General features: G+C 38.7%; 1 long non-coding RNA gene across 1 annotated transcript; it reads left to right on the top strand.

Annotated features, from left to right (window-relative positions):
• Nucleotides 1-20919: 20919 nt before the first annotated feature.
• LOC134161296 (uncharacterized) lies at nt 20920-22655 on the top strand. The gene is made up of 2 exons (XR_009963934.1): nt 20920-20994; nt 21969-22655. It is a non-coding gene; the product is annotated as an uncharacterized LOC134161296 (long non-coding RNA).
• Nucleotides 22656-26580: the final 3925 nt, after the last annotated feature.

Raw genomic sequence — 26580 nt, 5'->3', positions numbered from 1 at the left:
GAGTGGCATGTTTCTTATAGGCAAAATCTGTTGATTTATGTTTTCAGCACATCATCAAGTACATTTTTCCCACTTTTGATCTTTATACATTGTTTTGTTTTTTCAGTCAGACGTAAATATCTAGTATTTCCTTACAGAACCAAAATAAGAGTATTTCTAACCACAGAAATTCAGAAAATAAAATATAAAGAGGAAGGAAAATGTAGTGTTTAGGGGCATCAGTCTTATTAAAGATTCCACACCTCCATTCATGTGTGGGCTTCAGTAGACATCAGCTGCCACAGAATCCCATACTATCAAGCCTGGTCCTATCTTTGTGAAAAGCAAATCTTCACAGTATTCTCCATGTAAACATAGCTCAATAGCTTATGAACAAAATTGCTAGGGAGATACTCAAAAGTGTTTGAACGCCTCCTGAAGTAAATGAATAGATTTATACTATTCCTTGAGTGTGATCTGAAATCCACACTTGCTTCCCAGTCAGACTGTTTGGATTGGAGCTTTTAGGTGTATTCTAGACCATGCCAGAGGAGAAAGCGTTGTCATGTTCTGGCCCTCAGTGTGGTTCTTTGCATGTTTATTTCCTGCAGTCTAAGTATCCAAAGAAACCAGTTCTTCACTGTGTATCTGACATTGCCGTGTGATGATGTCATTTGACCAACTTCCAGCAGGCAAGGCAGCAAGATGCCTTCTCACCCTTCCACCCCAAGGCAGGAAGGTATACAGTGGCTGCTACAGTAAACACATTTCATAGCCACCTTTGTGCACATACACTGTGCTTCAGTTCACTTCCTGATGAGTGCACCAACAGAGATTTAATCTCTGCCATGCCTCTCTGCATATAGATTTATGCAAGGTACTCCACTGAAACCCAGATGGATATCAGATGCTAGAGGATTTGTGGTCCCAGACTGTAAACTGCAACATGATCTCTATCGGAGCCCTTCCTCTCCAAGTGATTTCTGTTGGCATCAGAGGGAAAGCAACCTGCAAAAACATTGCCATGCTCTGTAACAGTGCTGTTACCAATCAGGCAATGAAATTAAAAAGATACTTGTACATTTTATGAACATTTTGGGTCAATATGAAACCAAAATACATCCATGTGAATATATATAACCTTAACTACAAATAGATCTTTAGCACTGTTTTAAGCAACAGTGCTCTGAAGCATCTTACATGGACATAGTGGAGCAACTGTTTCATTCAGTAGTGGTGCACCAGACGATTTCTTTCACCTGCAATGTTTATTCTTTGTTATTGGAATTAATGTCACATTTGGCACTATTTTCATTTAGATGGGCAACTGTGATTTTCACAGTACATTCCACTGAAAAATGAAAACTGGCACCTTGTGGGTCCCTCGAATTATTTCCCTCCCTCCCTTCCTCCCTCCCTCCCTCCTGCCCTCCTTCTCTCCCTTCTCTCCCCTCCCTCCCTCCCTCCCTCCCTCTCTCCCTTCCTCCCTGCCTTCCCTCCCTCCCTTCCCTTCCTTCTCTTTCCTTTCTCTTTCCCAGGTTTCCTGTTGCTCCCCAGTTCTTCACTCCTTTAGTAATTCTCTAATTTTTGTTTCTGTGCTATGAGCACATATTCTAACTCCTCTCCATCCTTTTGATTCTCCTTTTTTTTTTTTTTTTTGTACTGGACTGCAGCTCTTTCCAGTACTTTTTCAAAATGTAACTCTTCTCTTGATCCAGTCTCACTAACCTCTCCTGGAAATTCACTGAGTGTTTGCCAGTTACATACATATTCATCCCTTAAACAGGACACGTGTCTTCTCGTATGGCTTATGCCATCCTCTATTGTTGGATAAACAAGTACATTTCGGCCTTGAAAGTCTGCTTGTGCAAGGTGACTAGGCATTTCAAATCAGTAAAATACTGGAAATCTTGAAGTAAGTGAACATTTTATGAGTGGATACATATTCATGATGGCTCTGCACAGCTGTAAGAATCGTAACAAAAGATCTTTTTTATTCCCTTTTTCTGCTTGGGATAAAATGATATCCAGTGTTTGGAAAAAAATATAGAAAGACCAAAATTGCTAAGTACAATTTTCTTTTGTCGCTGCCTTTTCACTGAAATTCATGGTAGGCTTTTAAAAAGCCAGGGGAATGTAATGAAAAAAAAATGGGGCAATTTTTTGTCTAACTTTATTTCCAATGGGATTTCAAAATTAGAATGAAGGGGTGATGAATTTGTCCTGGCAGTCGAAGTCTGTCTTCTCTGTTGTCCATATCAGCCCAAGCCAGGTGTAGAAGTCAAGGAAACACTGTTACAGAAATGACAGTTATTGATGACGTCCAAGAAGGATTGATTTAAATTTGTGAACAGACCTCAGCCACAACTATAGTAGAGCAAAGACTTGTACATCTCCTATGTTTTGCCAAGGACAGTGTTCACTGCATGTTGAATTTTCCCCAAAAACTGAAAGATTTGCACAAAGGGATACAGGATGACAGGTCTCTTTCTACGGAACTGTTGATCTGTTTGAAGGCAGTAAACTCCATATGTAACTTAAGAATATTGCAGGTTCCCCAGTATATTTTTAGAGGAATTAATAAAATATCACCAACGGATACTTTGGAGCAAAATTCCAGTTGTCAGTAATTATGAGCATGGTTTTGTGGTGGACTTGGCACTGTTGGGTTAATGGTTGGCATCAACAATCTTAAAGGTTTTTTCCAGCTTAAATGATTCTATGAACACAGTTGAATAGAAACTTGCTTGAAATGTCTTCTAAAGTCATGTTAGTTGCTAGTCTTGATTTGCTTAATGTTTTAGCATATTAAAAGTATAGCTTTGAAAGGAGGGAAAGACTTTTCACTTACTATTCACTTGCAATATCTTTTCAAATTTAAACAGCAAAATTTTAGGTTTTATGACACTACCGGAATTTGTGTATAAAAAATAACTAGTGAGATGATTGAATTAATAATCAACTATAGAATACATACACAAATAAATTTAATGCAAGCACAAGAAAAATGTGCTAAGTTCTAAAAGAAATATGTTCTGTGGTCTTCAGGTATTTTGTTTAACTTCTTACTTCTATGCATGTCCTAATCCCTTCCCCAGCAAAGTTTATGTCAACACTTCTGTTGATGTCAGCAGGAAGAGATCAGAACAAATTGGTAAAGCTGCTGATTTATGAATCTTTAAATTGGCAGCTTTTATAGTATATGGGCTTGTAATATTATTAGCTTCCTGTTTTTTCCCCTCAAAATTACATCTCGCACATAATCTAATGAATAAAAATAACATCAAGAAAAGGGTTTGTATTTCAATCATCAGCTTTTCTGTCATTTTAATTTTAAAGGCTTTAAGGCTTTTTTTATTTCGCTAATGTGGGATTTACATTTTAAAAGTACTCAGTCTCGCCCTCTTTTTCCATGGCAAGTTTCTTTCAAACTCCAAAGACTGTTTAGCTCCATCTAAGGAGTTACTTTAGTTGTTTTGCTAGCATTATTGTAGAATTACAGCAGAGAGCAAACACTACAACTATAGGTAAAACTGGAAAGCCATGCTGCTGATTCTAGAAGTCAGTAGTGACAACCTTTCTGTTGATATGTGGATGGATCTTTCCAAGTTCCAATGAGCACACTGAAACCTCTAAAACATTTCTATTTCCAGTGATGGAAATTTAATTCTTCTCCATATGTATCGCGTACTTCATTCAGGTGTTGCTCACTTTCTACTCTACCTTCCAAAATACATGTAAGTGATCTGCAAGCTTTTGGCTTACAGATCATTTCTGTATGGATGAATTTCATTCTGCAGTCAGTATTCCTTCCCAGAGGAGGTGTGTGTTATCTTGAGTTAGTGCTGGACAAACCCTTTGGAACCTATTCTGAGATTTGGTTTAATACCTGTCTTCAGCAGAGAATTCATAGCTCCACTATGAAATGGGATAAGACTTTAAAATGTAAAATAGAAATGGTCTAAGTTAAAACATATTTTTCTTTAAACAGTTTGGAAATGGTCCAAGGTTCAAAGGGGCTATTTTGAATGACACTATGCACACAAGGCTGGTTATCACAATGACACTCTTATCTGTGATTAGTAACTCATGTATAGGTGCGTACTGCAACAAATATAGGGAGTATATTATGGACTCCACTGATTTAATTCCTAGAAAAATGAACTGTTAGATCTTTGTTTTCATTCGTGTGTTTTTTCCCTAGCTCTTTTTTTGTCCTATATGATCTCCAAAATGTCCGAGCATATGGGAGGTGTACACTCCTGCTGCTTTACAGCAAGGCTTCCCACTGGCATAGACAGCAGTAATTAGCCAGGGTAACAATGGGCATATTGTAACACAGACATTTTTGCGAGGAGGGTTTTTTCTGTATAAAAGCTCACTTAGGGCTGTTTGTTACACATGCTGCTTTATCAAACCATGTATTTAGTCTCTGGAATCTGCTTTAATTTTAAACAGCTATTTAGAGCAGTTGGGGAAATTCTGTATGTTTGATAAATAGCATCAGTTTTTACATTTTTGCAACATGAATAACACTCCTTAACCCTTGCAAATAAAGTTGAAATGGAAAGATTTCTGAAGATTAATAATACAATTTAGCCTGATGTTTTACCATGGGGTGAGCTTACCCTTCGAGTAATGAACAAATTAACCTCTGCAAACTGTAAAATTCCTCCAGACTTAAAATGCCCATCAAAATTCTTCCAATTTAGGCTTTCATGACTTGTATTAAAATGGATTTTAAATTCTTACTTAATATTAGGCTTGTGTTTTCTCCTTTCCCTTCCTCTTTTGTTCTTTCCTCCCCTCTCTTTTTCTACTCCCAGTGTGGTATTAGACCAAGTGCTTCTTCATTTTTCTTGACCTAATTTAGGTTTGATTAGCCTGTAGAAAATGTTAGCAAAAATTTAAATATTTAAATTTCTGCTTTCATTAAATTAGTCAAAGTGCTCATTAAAGCCATAGGTGAGTTAAATTTGCTTCCTTTCTCTCAAACTCTTGAGTGAAACACAAGAAATTGATTATGATTATGACAAACTATTGACTTTTACTAAACTCTCTCTTGCTGTCTTTCTCAGTGGATGTATGTATCAGGGCTGTTTCAAGTTTTGGCCGTTTCATTTTGCTGAGGTTTGTGCCAATATTTCCCTCAGTTTTAGTCCAGATGGGTTCACACCCCCAAATTTAACTCTGACTTTCAGGACTGAGCAAACTCAGACTCTCAACTGAAATTTAAGGAGAGTGACCTACGCTTGAGAGACATATGGAACCACTTAAATCCAAGGCTTGGGTTGCCCCAGATTTGTTTGAAATTTAGGCCAAAGTTACGTATTAAAGCCACAAAGCTTACCTGTCTTTTGTCAGATTGACCGAAGTTTCAACTAAAATCCAGATCCATTTTCTTTGCAAGTATTGAAAATGTAGCCTGTGGTAAATTCACAGCCTGTTTCCATTCTTTAACCCCATGATGGAGCAATTCAAATCAATTGTTGCTAGATAGTCAAAGGAACAAGGTTAGGGGGAGGTTGCTTTCAGCTTCCTGTTGAAAATTATGAAATGAAAACCCAGCCCAAATCAGCAAATTGGAACTGAAGCAATAAACTTAAGCCATGATGAAAGAAAAAAACATTAAATGTTTTGTTGGTTATTGCTTGTTTGTTTTTCCCAGCTTGCTGTTTTAACTCTGAACTCATTTGGAATGAAATGTGGATTAGGAAAAAATATATTGCATTTACAGTCTCCATGAGATTGTTCTTAATGAGAACAAATCGCATTATCAGGCACTTGTCATGTGGTATCTCTTGCCTTCCCAAATCTGGCTACTCTGTCTCTTTCTCCACTGTAACTGCGTGTATAGGGGAGGGACTAATCAGTACATCTGGCAGATGACACTGAGTTTTATTCTACAGTCAGTAGAATACAGTCAACATTCTTTCCCAGAGGAGGAGTCTGTTATCATGAGTAAGTGCTGGACAAACCCTTTGGAGCCTATTGTGAGATTTGTATTGATACCCGTCTTCAGCAGAGAATTCACTAATAGTGTGTGTTCTCCTTAGAAAAGATAAAAGAGTTTGTCTTGATGTTCTGACTCAAAATATTTCCAGGTAAGGATTAGCTGACTACCGCAGGAGGCATTTATCTTGCAGAATTCCCCAGAAAGGAATTTTCAGGCACTTCTAAAGATTGCTTCATCAGAGGTGGGAACTTGCCCACTTTCCCCAAGGTATGGTTCTTGACCTAGAAAACTGTGACTTAAAAGAATACATTATAGATAAGTACTACTCTTTTCATTTCAGCAAATAATTCTCACATCTCTCTTGTCTCACTATTGGTACCTGGGAGCCCTGCAGATCAAATTTGTGTTTCCTCAGCTCCTCTCCCAAGTCCTAACATTATTTGTTTTATCTGTGTTTCCTACCAGCTCAGAAAAGTAAAGCTTTCCAATTATGCACAGTGGGCAGCCAGAAAAAAAAGCTCATTCGCGTTCCTCTAGAGCCCTATGAACACAAGTATGTCTTCTGTGCACAGAGGGAGAAGTTTGAACCACTGGGAGAAACGAGACATCTCACTGCTCTCCTCACATGTACAAGAGAGGAGAAAGTGGATTTTCTTGTCTCTACTTACCTCATACATCCACCTCCCACCACACATATTGCAGACACTGATCCTGTTATGTGTCCTAGAATACCTTTAAAAATTTATTGTCAATCAAATTAAGTCAAGGCTAGATGTCTGAAAAAATAGGATTTTCTGTTGGATGCTTGGATAATACTGAGGTGTCAGTACATATATCAAGCATGAGACTTTTCAGGACTGACAGGTTAAAGTGTACCTAAATTTTCTTATGCAGGTGCTTTTGCATGGGTATTTTGCTGTGTGTCTCATTTCCTAGTTAATGGGGAAATTTCCTAAGAGTGAAAAGAGGGACATGAAAAGGAGGAGTTTGGTATTTTTATGCTCATGCTAGAGAATTGAAGTAACAAACATATCATGTGTTTTCGTAGATATCAAAGGACAACTATTTTATATAATAGTTTGTTATAAAACTCTGTGTTGATGAATGAGGGGTGCTAGTCACTCTTAACTCCACAGATTAACCAAAAGAGAAAGAGTGGTGTTCTTTAAGTTGCATTTGTGCAGCTACATCATCATTATGAATGTTCTCTTCACAATTCCTGTGCAGCTGTAAAAACATGAAACGTATGGTTCATCTTCTGCCTGGTAAAAATGGATCTTCATGCCAGATCAGCTATTGATGTGACAGCGATTTGTAGCTCCTTTCCGGTGAGTTTCAGACTCTCTTCTGCTTGTCTAAAGGGGCAGCTATTCAGCAAGAGCTGTTCATGCTAATTCTAAATGATGGTTTACTATACTGATTGGCTCCAGAGAACAGACTGGGAAGTACTGTATCTATTAAATGTCTTCAAGATCTGGGGTGAGATAATGGCTCCACTAAATCAATGGCAAATTTCCCAGTGTTTTTTTGAGGCAGACTGCACACCTCCCATTTCCATCGAATATTCAGACCTGCTCATGTATGATCTGAACAGTGCTTAAACTGAAATAAGCTTCCTATGGCAGCTTTAATGCATATAATACCATAGTAATTTGCTGCCTAATTCTGGCTATTATGTAAAGTTTGTGGACACATAATCTGCAACCACTAAATTCTGCATTCCTTTTTCGTTTGCTACACCTTGGGACTCTCCAAGTTCATGAAATTGACTGCTCTGGGACTGAGATAGTTTCCATATTGTACCTGAATGTGCTGTGGGCTAATTAGAGATCAGCACACCTCCCTGGTGATTCCTTTAATTGTTGAAAAAGGTATTTTTTGAGAGACAGAGTTCTGAAAACTTATTTCATGAGAGGCTGGATGGGGTTTAGGACGCTTTAAAGATGAGCTGGCTTCAGGCCCTAGAACAACTACAATAATTTTCCAAAGCTTTTTACTGTTTGTTTGTTTTTTTTTTTTCTTTCTATGAAAGAAAGAAAACAGATTCAGTCCAAAAGCATATTCTCAGCTCTAGCTACATATCAGATATGTTTACGTGGACAAACAGTACAGTTTTCAAACTCCTTTTTGGTTTTTAAGTGGCTTTTGTGTACCTCTACATAGAATCATAGAACAGTTAGGGTTTTTAAGCACCTTAAGATCATCTAGTTCCAACCGCTCTGCCATGGGCAGGGACTCCTCACACTAAACCATGTCACCCAAGGCTCTGTCCAACCTGGCCTTGAATACTGCCAGGGATGGAGCATTCACAGCTTCCTTCGGCAACCTGTTCCAGTGCCTCACAACCCTAAGTAGTAGAAGTAAAGAACTTCTTCCTTATAGCCAACCTAAACTTCCCCTGTTTAAGTTTTAACCCATTACCCCTTGTCCTATCACTACAGTCTCTAATGAATACTCCCTCCCCAGCATCTCTATAGCCCCCCTTCAGATAGTGGAAGGCTGCTATGAGGTCTCCATGCAGCCTTCTCTTCTCCAGGCTGAACAGCCCCAACTTTCTGACCCTATCTTCATACGGGAGGTGCTCCAGTCCCCTGATCATCCTCGTGGCCCTCCTCTGGACTTGTTCCAACAGTTCCATGTCCTTTTTATGTTGAGAACACCAGACCTGTACACAGTACTCCAAGTGATGTCTCACAAGAGCATAGGGGCAGGATCACCTCTGACCTGCTGGTCACGCTCCTTTTGATGCAGCCCAGGATACGGTTGGCTTTCTGGGCTGTGAGTGCACACTGCAGCCGGCTCATGTTCATTTTCTCATCGACCAAGACCCCCAAGTCCTTCTCTGCAGGGCTGCTCTGAATCTCTTTGCCCAACCTGTAGCTGTGCCTGGGATTGCTCTGACCCAGGTGTAGGACCTTGCACTTGGCATGTTTAAACTTCATAAGGTTGGCATCATCCCACCTCACAAGTGTGTCGAGGTCCCTCTGGATGGCATTCCTTCCCTCCAGCGTATCAACCGGACCATTATCATGTATAAAGTCCAGGAAACTTTTTAGTGCTGACAACAATTTTGTGCCTAGTCCACATGCATAGGTGTCCTTCACAGTGTATCCATCAAGGAGTTATGAGGGGTTTGTTGTTTTCAGTTAATATATAATGATTTTTTTTACTTTTTTATTTTCCTCTCGATGTTTTAGCATTTTAAGGTGAGCTCTTGGGGCACACTAGTGAAGGTGTTGTAGTATCTACACTAGCTATAGTGAAGGTGCTATTTTCCAGTACTACCAGGACTTCTGCTGGCAATCTGGGTAGTTTATGAAGGATGAAAGCTTTGACTTTCTTTTTTTTTTTTTTTTTTTGGCCAGTCGTTTTAGCAGTCTTAACAAGAGCGAACAGCAAGTTCTCATTTTTTATTGGAGGTCTTACACATTTGGGCAGGGAGAAAAAGATTGAGAAGCTGGTAGCTTAACTAAACTGAATGCATGGCCTTTTCCCACCTGGTGTAAGGTTGTTGAAGGCACTTTTTCAGGTTTGGAAGTAAGCTACTGTGCTATCAAAGCTCTAATTAGCGATACACAGAGAGCAGTGATAGCCACAGTGGCTACAAGGGCTAAATGAGTTGTTAGGCAATAAGCTAATTGGTTTTCAAGAGTATTTGAGTACTAGAAGGGCCTTCTGATATTAGCTTCAGAAAAAAAATGTTGTTATCAATATAATTTGATAGGATTACTGAAATATATCTTGTTTGACTTGTGTGCTTCCCATTACTGCAGTCTCAACCTCAGTGCATTTACCTGTGACAGAGATGAGAAAGAAGAGAAAGAGGCTCAGAGACAAAACAAGTTATGGCAGCTCAGAGATGAGTACCTGCTCATTTAATCCACTTAGATGTGGCCAAATTTACTGTGAGTGTAGTGCTGAACAGCATGTTCATGTAGTGTAAACTCAGCTAAATGCTCCTGCCTTTCTTTGTTCTCTTTCTGAGCAAAGGAAGTGATCAAAGAACAACACAAATCAGACCTGGGTTTGATTCCCTGTTCTGCTAATGAACCCTACCCTTAGGATATGTCTTCACTGTATAATTTCTAGATGTGAAAAGGTCATCTTCCAGTCCTGAAGATACATCACACATGTCTTCTGGGAGAGCAGACTCTTATGTCCTTAGGCAGTATGACCACTTGTTCTTTGTGATGTCTGACTTCTAGATGGTGCGATGGAATTTGCTTCACTTTTATAATGCAGAACATTAGTAAGCTGTAAAACCATGCTTGTCATCATGCTCTTTATTAGTTAACCTATTCTTCCCTCACTGTGTGCTCCATAAGCTTCCAAAGGTGGTCTGTACAGGGACAGTCACCAGAAAAAAAACAACAAATGCTATATGCACATCTATTTCCACAGAGTGGGTTGAGTACCTGATGGCTTAGTTGGGAGCCAGTTCCTAAGGCTTCAAGGCTTATCTCGAATTTTTGTAACTGCCCTATGACAGTTTGGAAAAATGTTCAGTGTTGTAGCTAAATGCATTATTTATTCATCACTCCAATCCTCCATCTCATCCCCTGAGCAGTAGTAGTACATTGTAAGATTATCTGCATTATTTTCCCCCAAAAGATTAGAGTTCTTTGAGTGAAAAAAGTTGGGAAAGGATATTTTATATAATGACCATGTAGTCAAATTGTTCTTAATGCTAAAGACACTTTTCCGCTACATAGTCCAAGAGGAACAAAATAATTTTACAGCTGTGCAAGACAAGAAATATGATTTAAAAGACTTTTCTGAGTATTAAAAAGAACTTCTGGAGAAGTTAAAAAAAAAAGAGAGAAATGCGTCTTAAGGGTCCTTCACATAAATATTTTGCCTTAAAATTCAGTCCCAAGATTAATCATCTCCAGTCTCCAGCCTTCCTTCCAGTGCATCAGAGAACAGTCCAGAAGCAAACTCAGCATTTTTTTGCCTTCTTAGTGGAGCATTAATCTGTAATTCTTGTGATTTAATAACATACCTAAAGAAGTTTTCTTGGCTAAAATCTGATACATAGTGCTGGTGACCTCCAATGCCCTTCTTTTCTCTGAACCAAAGGCCTTAATTGTTTGTCCTCTAATACATACAGGGAGGCCACTCAAAAGGATGAAATCCAATATAAATAAATGACATTTGGTGATGAGGTCAACTTTCAATTTAAGATTTATTTTACCCAGATGCCTGAAATGAGCAGCTAGACTACATTTTAAGGTTCAGGGAAAACTTAATAGGTATTTACCAGTGAATTGAAGGAGTGACATGTTGCAAGCATCTGTACTACATTGCATTTTACTGAGGCTACTCTATCTTCAAACTCTTCAGGCCTTACGATGTTGTCTTTCATGCTGAGAATTTCAAGCCTGGGAAAATAGTTATCTGATAACAGAAAAAAAAAACAGATTATGATAGGCAAGATCCAAGCCATACGTGTCTGTCTGGATTCTGCTAGGGCTACCAGGTCACCTGTGTGCTCCTACTAATGTCAAAAAGGATATATGCTAACAGTTTTGGTGGGAAGAGACTCAGGTTCCCACTGAATCTATCCTTTCGTGAACTCATTTAACATGGAGTTGTTTTTAGATCTTCCTCTCTCAGATCCTTACATAATGTACAACTAAATAAAATTCAGATGTCCTTAAGGCCTGTGCTAAATGTAAAACTAATTGACGTACCGCTGTGAGAGTTAAATGCCAGTCAAAATGGATTTGTACACTGACTGGGGAGTTGGTCTTCATTTGGTCCTTACTTTCCCTTGTATTTCTGGTAAACATAAAAACTCCTTCCTTGTTCATAAACTCTATTAAAATCCTGTTAAAATATAATTTACTTCATGCTACTTATGACATGTTTATTTTCTATAATTCACTTGGCTTTAGTAGTCAGGAAAGTAGTATAAGGTTCATTTTCACAGAATCACAGAATCCCAAGGGTTGGAAGGGACCTCAAAAGATCATCTAGTCCAACCCCCCTACACGAGCAGGGTAACCTAGAGTACATCACACAGGAACTTGTCCAGGCGGGCCTTGAATATCTCCAACATAGGAGACTCCACAACCTCCCCTGGGCAATCTGTTCCAGTGATCTGTCACTCTCACAGTAAAAAAGTTTTTCCTGATGTTCACATGGAACCTCCTATGCTCCAGTTTACACCCATTGCCCCTTGTCCTATCACTGGACATCACTGAAAAAAACCTAGCTCCATCATCCTGACACTCACCCTTTACATATTTGTAAACATTGATGAGGTCACCCCTCAGTCTCCTCTTCTCCAAGCTAAAGAGACCCAGCTCCCTTAGCCTCTCCTCATAAGGGAGATATTCCACTCCCTTAATTATCTTTGTGGCTCTGCGCTGGACTCTTTCAAGCAATTCCCTGTCCTTGAACTGAGGGGCCCAGAACTGGACACAATATTCCAGATGCGGCCTCACCAAGGCAGAGTAGAGGGGGAGGAGAACCTCTCTTGACCTACTAACCACACCCTTTCTAATGCACCCTAGGATGCCATTGGCCTTCTTGGCCACAAGGGCACATTGCTGGCTCATGGTCATCCTCCTATCCACCAGGACCCCCAGGTCCCTTTCCCCTTCACTACTGTCCAGCAGGTCAGCCCCCAACCTGTACTGGTACATGGGGTTGTTCTTCCCCAGATGCAAGACTCTACACTTGCCCTTGTTGAATTTCATCAAGTTTCTCCCTGCCCAGCTCTCCAGCCTGTCCAGGTCTCGCTGAATGACAACACAGCCCTCTGGTGTGTCAGCCACTCCTTCCAGTTTAGTATCATCAGCGAACTTGCTGAGGGTACACTCAGTTCCCTCATCCAGGTCATTGATGAAAATATTAAACAGCACTGGTCCCAGCGCCGACCCCTGAGGGACTCCACTAGTCACAGACCTCCAGCTAGATTCTGCCCCATTGACCACAACTCTCTGCCTTCTTCCTTTCAACCAGTTCTCGATCCACCTCACTACCTGATCATCAAGCCCACACTTCCTTAGCTTATCTATGAGGGTGCTGTGGGAGACAGTATCAAATGCCTTACTGAAATCAAGAAAAACCACATCTACCGCTCTACCATCATCCAGCCACCTAGTTACTTCCTCATAGAAGGCTATAAGGTTGGTCAAACTTGACTTCCCCTTGGTAAAACCATGTTCGCTGCTCTTAATGACCCCCTCATCCTTGATATGCCTAGAGATGGTGTCAAGAATAAGTTGTTCCATCACCTTTCCAGGGATGGAGGTAAGGCTGACCGGTCTATAATTACCCGAGTCCTCCTTCTTGCCCTTCTTATAGACTGGCATGACATTTGCCGTCCTCCAATCCTCAGGCACCTCTCCTGTTTCCCACAACTTACCAAAGATAATGGAGAGTGGCCCAGCAACGACCTCTGTCAGCTCCCTCAGCACCCGCGGGTGTATTCCATCCAGACCCATTGATTTATAGATGTCCAGATTGCTTAACTGACCCCTAACTCAATCTTCATCTACCAAAGCAAACTCCTCCTTTATCCTGACTCCTTCTGGGGCTATAGGAATCTGGGTCACCCAGGAAGAGTCTGCAGGAGTAAAGACAGAGGCAAAGAAGTCATTCAGCACCTCTCCTTCTTTATATCCTCTGTCTCCAGGGTACCCACCTCGTTCAGCAGTGCGCCTATATTGCCTCTTGTGTTAGTTTTATCTGCTATGTATTTGAAGAAGCCCTTTCTATTGTCCTTAACCCGACTTGCAAGATTAAGTTCCAAGGAGGCCTTAGCTGTCCTAATTGCCTCCCTACATCCTCTAACAACTGTCCTATATTCCTCCCAAGTGGCCAGCCCCTCCTTCCATAATCCATAGATTCTCTTTTTCACCATGAGTTTGCCCAGCAGTTCCTTGTTTAACCATGCTGGTCTCCTGGCTCCCCTACTTGACTTCCTACCCATTGGGATACTCTGATCCTGAGCTTGGAAGAAGTGGTCCTTGAATGCTGACCAACTATCTTGAGCCCCTTTACCACCTAGTACCCTTTCCCATGAGACTTCCCTTAGCAATTGATGGAAGAGGCCAAACTTGGCCCTTCGGAAATCCAGAACTGTGGCCTTGCTCACTGCAGCCAAGGCTGCCATTGACCATCACCTTCAACCAGACCCTCCTTGTTGGTGAGTACTAGATCCAGTAGCGCTCCTCTCCTAGTTGGTTTGTCCACCATTTGTATTAAGAAGTTATAATCAATGCATTGGAGGAACCTCCTAGACTGTGAATGATTGGCTGTTTAAGTCTTCCAGCAAATATTGGGGTAGTTAAAATCACCCATGAGGACCAAGGCATGTAGTTGTGAGGCTGCTTTCAGTTGCCTGTAGAAAGCCTCATCAACTCCTTCATCCTGATCAGGAGGTCTATAATTATTTTCAGTTATTGCCGTAGATGTTTAATTCCTAAACTTAAGTGAAATGTTTATCAAAAATACAAAACCATGCAACTTTGCGTTTAAATGTTAAATGTATCATTGTGTATAAAGTACCATGGATAATTATATGTACACAGGTAATACCACCTTACAAATCCATCTTTTCACCATGGTCCTATTTTAGGACCCGAGATTACCCTTTTCAGGTGGCTTGGATGCTGCTTCTTCATAAAAAGCATGTTTAAGCAGTGAACATCCTCTGGACACTCCTCTTACTCAAAACTGTCCTTCACCATTAACTTTCTACCTGACCTCTGCAGTATCTCCCAAGGCATGTGGAATATTTTTGTTACTGTCTCCATATCCCAGTTTGCTTGAAGAGGAACTGCCAATGCTTAGACATGTGTCACACATCCAGCAAATACCTTTATTTATCAGGCAGAATGTCTTGACAAATGGATGACTAAATGAAATGTACTTCAATTGTTAGAGAAGCACTCTTAAGTAGGTGAAACACTTTCCACAAGAGGAGAAAATGGGTCACAAGAGTTACTGAGAACATTTGAGGTTTTTTTTCTGTAATCCCTGTGCTTTATTCTTCTTAGAGAATTATAGTCTCTATAAGGACATATTTACAAGATGCCTGATACTATGGATCTCTTTGCACAAAGCCTACATTTATACCATTTCACTCAGAGGGCAGGTTGTAAAATTAATTAAGAATAATACAGAAGTTGGTGAACTCTATCCTACTTTGAAAAAATGGCCTCTAGTATGATATTAATTATTTCAACTGAGCCAAGGTATTTCACAGCATGTATTGTTGATGTACACAATATTAGGGACCCTATTCACATCTGAAATCAAAGAACCTTTTAATCATGAGTTCTTTCATCATGTGGTGTTGAACTATAATAATCAAGGTTTTGATATTTCAGAATAGGTATTTTAGAGCATACACCCTAAATTATCCCCTCTGATATTCTTAGTTCTGTCTAAGAATAATAAATTCCATCTTCTGACAGCAAATTGAGAATAATGGGTCCTGTGAGAATAAATACCCTGTGAAGCAATGACTAGTGCCATGATATAAATTCTGAGGAAGTAAAGCATTTTTACTGTGTTTAAATAGCATTAGGGATGTGGGGGAACGTGCTAAACAAACTCCACGCAGTGAAATAGTGAACAATTGCTTGCTAATCTGCCAGGGTTCCTGTGATTCAGTGAGGTCTGAGAAAAAACAAAGATAATCCAGTAACCAGTAGGACTACCAGAGCACGCAAGGGGTCTGAAGTCAAATTAGACAGAGAATCTCCCTTCTGGCATTTCCCGTATTCTGAGTCCTTAACTTAGGCTGCTATTGTTCTTCTAACTTTGTTTAAAAAAAGCAGTGTATCCACATGTCCTGTGTATAAAATATTACTACACACAGAGGGCTGTTTCAGTCAGGGTTTCTCGTGAGAACAACTCCTGTTATTGACACATGGAGAACTAGATGAGAAACCCCAATGCTCTTAAAGTCATTTCAGATTTGCTACTGATTTCTACAGTGGATCAGAATTTCACCTCTAATATTTCTAAGGGTCAAAATATAACTGAAGGAAATGAAAGCAAATGGTAGTAAAATGTCAGCAGTAAACCTGTCCCACAAATTTCTTGTGGTTTTACAAGGATGTAGTTAATACTTAAAGTTGTTGTTATTTAATTAGGTGACTTTTATTGTGTCATCAAACAGAAAATTGATACCAAATGGCATGTACATATGAATGAGTGAGAGAATGAAGACAGTGTTAGCAGAGCAGAAAATGGCCAGCACCTGAAGCATGATTTCAGCATAGAGCAGAGACTTTCTGGAGGAGAACTTATTTATATGGAGGAAATAATAAGAGAATAACAATTAGTAAGAAGGTATTGGGGTCCTGACTCAGTGATCAGTTTATTTTTTTCCATAATCATACTTGCAGTATTGCTCTAAATGATACCTCCATCAGTACTGTGGCTTATGGCTCCTCTTTCTGCAAGAGTCACACCAAGAGCACAGTGAACCATCCTTTGAGGCTGTTGCATCACTCGTTTTCATAGAGCATAAATTGGGGTGACTTGAGGGGGAAGGTGTCCTGTTAATGTCCCTATTCGATTCCCATTGCATTCACCAGGACTTCAGTGGAAAAAGGGTTGGATACAGCAGTAAAGTAAAATATTAATCAGTTTAGTGAAGATGGCAGAACTGGGAGGTAAACACTGCGCAGATATTTAATGCAGTAAATGCTATTTTTAATACTCACTCCATCATTAAAGGCTCTTAACTTCATTGACAAATGTAGCAAGCATGCATAAAACAGTATGTGATGGCGTGGAAATACAGGTGACTCAGGCTGAAGGGTGGATCCAGAAAATCCACAGGTGCTGTTCCTATCAGCTTCATGAAGCCCTCCTTGGAACAGGGGAAGCCAAGCAAGTGCTCTGCCTGGGGATATCCCACTGCCAAAAACAGGGTAGTGTGAAAAGCTGTTACTTCTAAAATAAATCCATAGGAAAATATGAGCATTCACTATTCTCTTGACCATCCTGCCCAAAGGATGCATAGATTTACAGTAACCGAGTGCAGACGCCGGTCACCCAACAGCAGGCTGCCTGCCCTCTGCTCCCATACCTGAAACAAATGCTCGTCTGACTTAGCTGCCTAAACCCTTCCTCAGGCTGAATGCTGTACTCCTGCCATGGTAGCTCTGCCTCTGCTTGAGCTGTAACTTTCAGCACGAAGGCTTCCCATCACAAAACTAGAGACGATGTGATGTGTGTGATGGGCTGTACATCACTGCAGCAGCAGGACAGCCTGTTCATAGATGGGCTGTGGCAGGACGGGGCTCAGCTTTGTGCTGCAGCAGATTATCTCATAGAATCATAGAATAGTTAGGGTTGGAAAGGACCTTAAGATCATCTAGTTCCGCCCCCCCCCCGCCATAGGCAGGGACACCTCACACTAAACCATGTCACCCAAGGTTCTGTCTACTTGTAGGTGGCACCAACAAATCACAGGAGAGGATTTTCATGTCATAACAGCCCTGGGAGTAGCAGCTATTGTCTTCTGGCAGCATGGGATGTACAGTTGTGGCAGGGGAGCATCCTGAATGGAATTCCCAAGCCTTGCCAACAGGCTTTGGGGAAGCTGTCTTTAATTTGATGAAAAACTTGCAATATCGTTTGATTAATATTGCTATTCACAAATGATCTAGAAATTCTTTGGGGGTTGCTCTAGTGATTTGAGCCGCTTTGCACAGCCTATTTTTATAAGACCTCTGTTTTTTTCTTTTTCTGGTGCTGAGCTTTTTCTACAGTGAAGAAAAACTTTTCAATAGTTACTTATTGTCAGGTTTCTACTGTAGCAGCAAAAAAGAGAAAAAAATGGCCACTTAATTTTTTAGTGAAAAAGTGGAAACTTGCCATATGGAAGCTACTTAAAAGTTGGACCAAAAGTCTTCATTCTGCATTTTATGTTGTAAGAATCGGGTATCAACTACGTTTTTTCTGTAGTGATTTTTTCTAGGAGACGTTTACAAGGAGGAATAAAGCCAAACTTTTAAACTAAAATAAAAAAGAAATAAAAAAAGTACAGCAATTTTTCAATCTTTAATAATTGCCCTGCTATTTGGTGTTATGGTCTGGGAGACTCACCATGGCTTTGTGGAAAAACATTTGTTAAGCACAGGCTGCTGCTTCTTTCAAACAGGTTCCAAATACACCCAGACTTTAATTTTCCAAGAAGCATTTCCATTTGTTTTTAGAATGATTCACTTTTCTATCCTATTTCTGTATATTAAAAAAAAAAAAAAGTGTTTGGGTTTTTTTTCTCTTCACCGCCCCCCCCATAATGACACTATGTAGAAGGGAATCAGTGGTATTATTAAACTCCAGTTATGGTACTTTACATGCTTCACCCTTTCATTTAGTAATTTCTAGTGACACAAATGAATGGACATACATAAATGGACATTTATAAATGTCTTATAAATAAGTAGAATGGCCATAATATCCAATTAAAAGTTTGTGTGAGCAAATTATTAGTCAATTACTGCTCTTTATGGGTTCCTGTTAAATAAATAATACTCTTACAAAGAAAATAGCAGTAGCATATTTTAACCATGTTCCGAGAGGTACACAAGAACTCAGATGGGGAAATAGGGGTAGTTGTTATTAGATGAACTAGTATCCATTTAAAAAAAGGGATAAATGGTTGGGTGACTCTAATTTTGTTCTTCATATACAGAAATATATTATCAATTGGGGGGGGGAAGAAAAATCTTTTATTATAACTGTGTTTAGGAGCATAAAGAAAGATCGTTTACTTCTCAAGCTGTAAATGTGATGCTGAATACACACAAGAAGGTGCAAACAGTTGTGTACAGGAAGAAAGCTGTTGTTGAAAAAGACACCAAGTCTTGTGGTGCTTGTTTTTTTTTTGTGAATTTCCTTGAGCACAGATGAAACTCCTTCTCAAAGCAAAATGATTCCTATTGGGCATGGGATTTATGTTAGGGGCTACAAAAAGGGCAAGTGCATTAGTTTGTAAATGTCGCACCACAGTAGACTTGGAAAGAGGGAATTAAACTCTCAGAACAAAGCTTGCCTAATGCCACATGACACAAAGCTCAACAAAGAGTATCTTAACAGGTAGGGGGTGGAGGAGGAAAAAATCCCATAGCCTCTCTATCCCAGCAGGAGCATGTAAGTAATGCAGTGCGAGGCTTAGATGGAAAAATACTGGAAGTTTGAAGAATGTGCACTACACAAACTGTACTGCTTTCCAACACACATTGTGTTAATTCTGTAGCTCCTTTAGTACTGTATCTTGCATAAGTGATATCCTGAGAAATATTTTCTAGTTTACAATAGTATCTGACATGCAGAAGTCCTTGACTGCATGGAGATAATCAGTCAGCAAATCCTGTTGTCTCTCAGTTTCTAAGTTCAAGTGATAATTCTGCATTCATCTTATGTCAATCTGTGGCAAAAAGCCTAAAAGAAGGATTAGAGCAAAGGAATTTGGTGAGCAGAGAGAGAAGGAGCTTTGATTTGCAAAGACTCCTCTCAGAGTTGTATTTCAGGAGAAAATGTGCATTAACTTGTGCCTCATATTGCTTTTAAAACTACATTTCTGTGTGTGTGTTTAAAATAATGGTAATGTAGACTTTGCATCAATGATTGCTTTACAGAGTCTTTTGCTTCTGTCATCTCAGACTGCATAAAGCTATAGTGCTATAACCAAAGATTATATGTACTCATTGTGTTACCTACTCCAACTACAGACATTCTGCCCTTTTTAAGCCTAGCTATGTGGGAATAATCAGTTTTAAAATTGTATGAGAGAATCTGCACAGCACTTTCACTGCTGTGATTGACTCTGTTGAATTCCATCGACTGTAAGTCCTGATATAAGGAAACTTAAAATGTTATTACTTTGGGATTAGCTCAAATAGTAAAGGGACCTCTTATGTTTTTTACATCTGACAGCATCTTAATCACACTGTAAATATATATTTTTTGTGTTGTGTTTCTAAAATGCCACAGATATATTTACAGCATCTTTTTAAAAGTTAAATACCCATTAGTCCTTTCATTTGTGTGCATGTGTAAGACTTCTAGTGCTAAAACCTCCCAAGAATGCATTTTGTTTTTCTTTCCTCTGTATTCATGGTTGCACTCTGGAAACATAACCTGGAGCAGTAGTCTCTTTGCTACAAAGTATGGATTGTAAATTGGCTAGTTTAAGTGTGTAATAGAGAATATTTGGGAAAGAGAGTTGCTGTGCAGTGTATCATGAGCTTCAGTGACTTAAGAGCTGGAAGAACCACAACATTGTTCAGATGTTTTCACACTTATCGAGACAAGCCACTGTAAAATGTGATAATGAACGGATAATCAGCTGCAGCTTCACAACTCAAAACCTTCCCGTTTTTTTGAACATTCCCTATTTTGCTTCCTTGTAAGAAGAAGTCTAGCTTCACAGTCTATAAAAATATTTGTATTTGTCTGAGCAGCCTCTCTGAGCCTGAGCTGCAGGCGATGTGAAAGAAAAACAGGGTTATTACAAAGGTGTATTTAGTCTCGGAGGAGCAGTTCACAGGTTTCCAAACTTTTTCTGCTCCTGTTGTCACACTGCTGAGAGTGGTGGCCAAGGCAGCTTCACAGGTGGGGTCTACATCCCACTAAACAGCATGTTCAACTACAGTTCAACTCCTCACTCATGTGAAGTCTAAGGTGGTAGGTCCTGCCGTGTACATTGATGAACAGTACAGATAGCTTCACAGTTTCATGTTCATGGAAGGAATTCTTGTTGCTGACGTATTATGCTGCTATAGTTAGATGGTTTTCTCTGCTGTTTTATAAGCAGTGGTGTAGAAATAGAACATAAATAGTAGGGGAGGAGATTAAATTTAGCATAGTTCTCCTGAAGATATATACGGGCAACTTTTCTATCATACTTTATTTACACAGAATTGCCACTACTGGATAAGACTGTCACCATGCAATCTGCTTGAAAACTGTGGCCCACATCTGTAGCATTTACTCACAGAGGGACTTGAGAAAGTGAGGACGGTGAGCTGGAGTTGGATGTTGTGGAGTTTGTTGACTACTCCACAACTTCAAGCAAGGTGAGAGGCATCTTGTAGACTCTCACAATGTCAGATTGTGTAACCTGGGAGATAAATACACTCTAATCTAATTCTATAAACAGCACCAGTCTGATTATATATAGCTGCATTTGTCATATTAAAGCAATAGAAAGTAACTTACTAAAAATGTAAGTAGAAATGTTAAGAGTTCCACTGAAAGCAATTAAGGAAAATCACATTCTCCAAATGTGAAAATATAATTAAAAGTTTAGCCTGTTGTTTTGGCCTAAAACATAGTTCTAGGTGGCATGTTGGGGTTTGTTTTTTTTTTGTTTGCTTGTTTGTCCTGGGTTTCTTTTTTTTGAGGGGGGGTGGGTTGGGCATGTGGTGTTGGGGAGGTTTTTTTGGGTTTTGCTTTTTTTTCTTTACTTTTTTTTCTCAGTTTGTTTTTTTTTTTTATTTCTTTCAGCGATTTTATTCCAAAGCAAAGTGACCCTAGCTAGTGAACTAGCAGAGGGACTTTATAGTAGGTTTCTTCTCTCATGCTCTTGTAACTGCTGAGTGAATTGGGCTCTTACATCCTGATTTGTGTTGTCAGTGGCACAGATTTGTTGTAACTCATTGTATCAGTTTATCACTTCTTGTTGTTCTGATTTTAAAAGTCTTACTTGTTACTGCAGTTTATGTGTTCTTAGAACACATAATAAAGAGGGACATTTGTTGATGTTTGGCTTATTTAGAAAATAGATATGATCTAAAAAATCGTAACTCTGGTTTTATGAGGAAAAACAACCCAAGAGTGAACAAAAGCAAACTGATAATAAAGGAATGTGTAACTGAGGACCATTTGGTGACCTTGAGCTTACTTTGCAAATAGAATGTTACAGTCTATTTCTAACTCAATGTCCAAATGCTACCAGCTCTAATACAAAACAGATTTATTAGATATTGTCATTAAAAGTGCTATTTATTTATGTTTATTGTTTTTGGTCTCTTTTTTAATGTGCTCTTAGGTTTGGAAGGCTGACTGAAGATAGCAGAGGCTTCAAAACAGTAAGTAAGGAAAGCATCAAGTATCTAGCTGAGATCTTCTAAAAATTAATTATCCAAATCACATTACTTTTACACAAAATCTTACTCAATAGCAAGCACTGCATATTGCTGAGAATGGAAGAATTTTCCATTAATTAAGAGTTCTCAAAAAGTGTATCGTGAAACACAAAACACATGCCATTAATATTCACTTGGGGCTAAAGAACAACTCCGATAATATCTGTACTCATGAAAGTTTTCATTCCAAATACTAATTATCATACAGACCTCTTGCATCACAAGATTGCTTGTTTCAGATACGCACACAGAAAACTTCCTTCTCCAAGAACAACTCTCTATTACTCTGATTTTTAATGCAGTGGAGAAATAAAATGGAAAAATTATATATTCTGTGTGTTTGAAAGAAGTTTCTAACATGTCAGGATGCCAAAGGAAAATGTGCCTTTTTGAGTAAATGGTAGGAAGGAGTGCAATTGTCTACAGAGGGCAATGTAAGAAAATAGCCTTGTTGTCTTCATAGTAATAGGTTCTATACTCAACTAATGTTCTATATTGTGTGTTCTATACTACTTTAAATCTGTAAGCAAAGTAATGATACTCATGTAATTAGTGATTTTTTTTTTCTGCAATAAACCTTTTCTGTTTTACTCTCTTGTATTTTTTCTAGAAGTCAGGTGTAGCAAACAGATGGTGAATGAATCCATGATAAGGCTTTCATGACTATTGCACAAGTGTTTGTTTCTCTAATATCTTAAAACAATTAAGTTTCAGTGGAAATCCTCAAGGCAATGGATACATATGGACACACAAAATATTTATTTAAACATTCCCATGTATTTATAGATATGCACAGAAAAGCAGATATCATTATCAAGATGTTTCTATTTAATATAATGGGGATCGGTTATGTAGAAATTCTTGTAAAATCTGCAGCTAGTAATAATGGTGAAGATTTTTTTTTGTGATTTTTATTAAGAACTATTTAGAATATTACGATAGACTTTCAGTAACTTTGCAGAGGATACCAGGGATAGCACTTTCCTATATAAATCTACTTTTTAATTCACCACGGCTGTGATATAATGTCCTTTTTTTTTACTAGCATATCTAGACTTGCTATTAAGTGAATATTTAAATATAGTCTTTAACATTATTAAAGTCATAAATTTTAAGCAATCTAAGAGGTTGGAACTGTTATGACTGTAGCTGAGCAACTAATTGGAAATATTAGTCACAAATTATTGTTTCAATAGATTCTTGAGTGAGTAATTGTCACAGCTTTACTTGTAATGATGTATGCTAATTCAGTTTGTTTGCATGAATCCTGAAATGAGACTAATTTTCAGGGAAATCTTTCATGTGTACAGATCATTTTGGGTTCAACTAAATTCATACTGCAGTTCAGGTATTTCATAATTCCTCTTGGAGCTGCTTCATATGCCACAAATGCAGTCTGTGATTTGGGAAGCCAATCCTGAAACATGAATAATAAAGAAGGAAGACCTATGAAAGCCCCCATGTCATCCCACTTCATTGCGGAAGCTCTTTCTCAGTGCTTCATTAAGCAGCTCCAGCCTGAGCTGTCTTGGTTTTATGGTATAGGTTGCCTGGTGAGTCCATTCATGTACTTGGAGCTGGAAGCATCCTTGGACATTAAGATTCACATGGTTTAAACATAGTAGTGTTCATTTCAAACCAGTATTTAGATACTTAGGGGTGAGGAGCTACTCAGAGTCCTAGCAGACACAGATGCCTGCCTTTCTAGATATATAGATGCTAATAAATGTTTCTGCCTGCATTGCTACATCTGCTTTGAACTGGCAAGTTAGTGCTGTGTTTTAAAATGACACATAGTTATCATTCTTTTGGGGGGAGGGGGGCTATAATTTTTCCGGGTTGTATATTTAATGAAATGAAGAGCTAATTTTACATTTACTGTAATGTAGTATAGACCCTGTGTTGTGGTTTAAACCCTAGCCAGATAGCTTGTTCACTCACTCCTAGTGAGTGGTGCCAGGCTGGAAGCAATCGAGGCCCAACCCCCCTCTTTCCCCGCTCCCGAAGGGAGGGGAACGAGAATCGAAAGAGTGCAACTCCCACGGGTTGAGACAAGAACAGTCCAGCAACCAGTGTACAACACAAATCACCACTGCTACCACCAAAGACAACAATCTTAAGAGAAAATAACAAGGGAAGAGAATACAATACCACCAGCCAAGAAACGAGTCCGACCCAGAAGCCCATGTCCTGCCGGGTAACTCCCAGTTACCTCCCCCGGGCATGACATGCTGTGGTATGGAATACCTCTTTGGTCAGTTTGGGTCAGGTGTCCTGTCTCTGCTTCCTCCCAGCTTCCACTCCTCCCTGGCAGAGCATGAGCCTCACAAAGTCCTTGGTCAGGGTAAACATTACTTAGCAACAACTGAAAACATCGGTGTTATCAGCACTGTTCCCAGGCTGAAGTCAAAGCACACCAGCTACCAAGGACAAAAATTGACTGCTACTGCTAAACACCCTCTTAAAGAGAAGAGCTGTGCCAGTTCCTGCAAGCACAAGCAAACTGAGGCTTTAGAACATCACTAGCCTGATGCCAAAAGGACTGCTTCTTCTTAACACAGGTTTGAAAACATCTGGTATAAAATCACCACTGTGAAACTTATCATACTTTAAAAATAATACAAACTAAAATGTAGTAATTTGTTTCTGTTTGGAAAATTGCAAGGGATTTTCTTCAGGATGCAGTTTTATGACTGAAATGCAAGTGTTGAGTTAAAGTTACAAGCAGGGATAATTTTAAAGCTATCTTTAAAACAATTATATTAATCTCATCGTGTAAAGTGTTTGGCTAAACCTGTTCTAGCTTGAAATCTGTATTAGTTTTAACCTAAAAAATATTTCATATTGCTATTTTTCTAAAAGCTGTTATTACAGTTCAAGCTCCTAGCCTCTTAGATAGAAGTGAAGGAAGAAAGCATGAGTCAAAACCTATTAAAAAGCAACATTGTTTGAACATGAAAAAGAGGCTCCCTGTTTTATTGACTGGTCTGTATTATGATTATGTACACATTGATATGTTAAACCTGTTCACAAGCATTATAGAAGTAGCTATTGCTTATGTTTTTTTTTTCTCCTACAAAGTCGTTATTTTATGTTTTATTGAAGATGCTTTAGTTCAAAATTATCTTATAAAACTCTGTATTATAGACTCATAAAATAGCAGTAAAAACATTCTTCTCAATGTTACTTGATAAACTGTAAAAAGTTTTAAACCACAAATAACTTTTAAAGTTTGGGGTGGGGGTCTTATGGAAAAAAAAAACAAAACAAAATGCCACACACCAAAAAACCAAACCCAAACCCAAACTAAAATCACAACACAGACATCTTTTACTTATAGGATTCTGCTAGAACATTCTACTATATTTCCAAGACATTATTTACCCAAAGGCTAGGCAATACTGAAAATACTGTAATGACTATCCTAAGTGCAGAAACAGAACGTCTGCTTCATTTGATAGACTTTTTCAGTTGTAATATGTAATAATTTTACCTCTGCCTCTTTAAAAGGATTTCTGGTAAATATTAGTTTCAGTGATTTTCATGGCACCCTTTGCTTGGAAACACACAGGCCAGGGGTGTGAGGGTGCCAAGACTTTCTTTATAATATGTGACTGATAGTAAGTTAGGAAGGTAAATAGCAACCCACCTGCATAAGTATTATACAAATAAAGGATACCAATGAAATTTCAGTTTGTTTATTTACAAGATTAACACAACTTAGTATCTAAATAACTACTCTTGTTTTTACAGAGAACTGTGTGATCTTTTGCCTCATATTTGCAACATGATCTTTTCAGCCTGAAAAGTAGGTTGCCAAGCTAGTGCAATGTCCTTTTAGGTATTTTCCTAAGCACAGGTTCTTTCTCAGTAGTCTTAGTAGGATTCCTGGAAACTGGATATTGTGCTGTGTTAGAAATATAAAATAATAGTATGAAAATATAAATGCTTGGTAAACGTATAACTGTATACACACCTGAATATGCCTCTGCATGATTTACTACGCTATGAGCAAGATCCTGATAGTCTGTTACTGTTAGATAATGTTTCTCTGTTAAAATAATCCAGACTAAATTACTTTTAAGAGTATTTTAAGAATTTAAAGAAGATAATTCAAGCCATAATATACATTCTTAAAAAACATTCTTAATCTCTTTTTTCCTAGCTTATTATTTATTAGTGTTTCACAAAAGAAATTATACTCCATCTTTGCCAGGGGTTGCTTTTGAAACTATAGTACTGCCATCCTCTTTTGTTTAAGGAAAAAAAAAAAGACATTTCCTGTCAAAGGATTTTCCCCTTTCCACATAAAGCCTGTTCTTACAGATGTGGGAATTACTATCAGTACATATTCACATCTGAATATGGACATTGAGGATAATACTAATTACAAGGCTAATGAGAGAAGAAATCACTACAGAGAGATTATTTTACAGTTTGAAAATATTGTTCAGGTGTTGAACTAGCTTTATCCCTGGAATAAATTTTCCTTTTTAACTGTTATTGCTTCAGGGA

Source organism: Pezoporus occidentalis, unplaced genomic scaffold (assembly GCF_034315485.1).
Source record: "Pezoporus occidentalis ecotype Australia unplaced genomic scaffold, CSIRO_AGI_Poc_V1 ctg172, whole genome shotgun sequence".
NCBI lineage: Eukaryota > Metazoa > Chordata > Aves > Psittaciformes > Psittacidae > Pezoporus > Pezoporus occidentalis.
Note: the sequence above shows the minus strand (reverse complement) of the source record. Positions and strands in the feature narration are given on the sequence as shown.